Genomic DNA, 1,962 nt, shown 5'->3' with positions numbered 1-1,962 from the left:
TCCCATTTGGCCGGACACACTTTTCTGGGTCATGCCCGGCCTCGTAAGATCAACACGTCGCAGCCCCACCTAGGCTCAACAGAGAGGTCAGCACGCCGGTCTAACCCTATGCGCGCAGGGGTCTGGGCCCATCGCCCTATGCACACCTGCACGTTGCGTACGCGGCCAGAAGCAGACCTAGCCCCCTTAATACAAGCGCGAGCTTACGGTCCAATGCGGCGCGCGCCACTCAGTTGCTGACGTCAAGAAGTGCTTCGGCTGATACCACGACGTCGGGATACCCATAACTACTCCCGCGTAGATGGTTAGTGCGTATAGACCAAATGGCCAGACTCAGATCAAATACCCAGAACTCGTTAAGCGTGTTAAGTATCCGCGAACGCCGACCAGGGCCAGGCCCACCTCTCCCCTAGGTGGTCTCAACCTGCCCTGTCGCTCCGCCATAAAGCAACAGTCGGGGGCCGTCAGGAACCCAGGCCCACCTCTACCGGGATGGAGCCACCTGTCCTTTCAGCCCCCTCATCAGAATCACTTGCGGGTACTCAACGAGCCGACCCGACTTTAGTCACCACATGTGTCATGTAATATAATGTATATAGTATATACCCGTGATCACCTCCCGAAGTGATCACGGCCCAGTAGTATAGCATGGCAGACGGACAAGAGTGTAGGGACATTGATGGAACACTAGCATCCTATACTAAGCAGTAGGATAGCAGGTAAGGGTAACAACTGTAGCAACAATGACAGGCTATGCATCAGGATAGGATTAACGAAAAGCAGTAACATGCTACACTACTCTAATGCAAGCAGTATAGAGAAGAATAGGCGATATCTGGTGATCAAGGGGGGGGCTTGCCTGGTTGCTCAGACAAGAAGGAGGGGCCGTCTTCGATGTAGTCGAACACACGAACATCGGCAGCGGTCTCGGAGTCTACCGGAAAGAAGTAACGGAGGGGGGAACACAATAAATAATAGAGCAATCAAATGTAACACAAAGCAAGACGCGGCGATACGTTGTGCTAGGGGTGACCTAACGTAGGGATAGGTGATACCGGCGAAAGGGGAAACATCCGGGAAAGTATCCCCGGTGTTTCGCGTTTTCGGACAGATGAACCGGAGGTGAAATGTTACAGGTTTGCTATGCTATGGATGTGTGGTGGACGAACGGGCTGCGTATCCGGATTTGTCTCGTTGTTCTGAGCAACTTTCATGTAGAAAGTATTTTCATCTGAGCTACGGTTTATTTTATATGATTTTCTAAAGTTTTAAGTCATTTTAGAATGTATTTAATTTATTTAATTCAACATTATCCAGAATAGTGCATGCTGACGTCGTCATCATGACGTCAGCATGATGTCAGCAGTCAACAGGGCGTTGACTAGGTCAAACTGACGTGCGGGACCCACCTGTCATTGACTGATTAATTAATTAACTAACAGTTTAATTAGGTTAGTTATTATATTAGTTTAATTAATCAAAAATTAATTAGGTTAATTAATTCTTTAATTAATTAATTATTTTTAATATATTATTATTATTATTTTATTATTATTATTTATATATATATTTTTTTAATTCTTTTTTTTGTTCTCAGGGGCGTGGGGCCACTGGTCAGTGGCTCTGGGGGAGCCTAGCGGGCACTAGGCTAAGCAGCTGCGGGTACGCGCCCGTCAGGGCGAACCCGGGTGAGCGGGCGACGGCCGCCGAGGCGCGGTCTAGCGCCGGAGTTGGCCGCGGGGCGGCGCAGGCTCGCGTGAGGGGGGAGCGGAGCGGCGGGCGGGCGCTGCAACGGGCGGGCGGCGCGTGCAGCGGGCTTGCGAGGTAGGCAGCAGCGGGGAAGCGGGCGACAGGGGGAGCGAGGCAGGCGGGCGGGCGCCGCGATGGTGGGCGCGAGGAGCGGGACGACGCGGGGACGGCTGGTGCGGTGCGCGCGCGCTGGAGCTAGGAGGGGATGGTGAC

Source organism: Triticum aestivum, chromosome 4D (assembly GCF_018294505.1).
Source record: "Triticum aestivum cultivar Chinese Spring chromosome 4D, IWGSC CS RefSeq v2.1, whole genome shotgun sequence".
NCBI lineage: Eukaryota > Viridiplantae > Streptophyta > Magnoliopsida > Poales > Poaceae > Triticum > Triticum aestivum.
The sequence above is the reverse complement of the archived record's forward strand: the minus strand, read 5'-3'. Positions refer to the sequence as shown.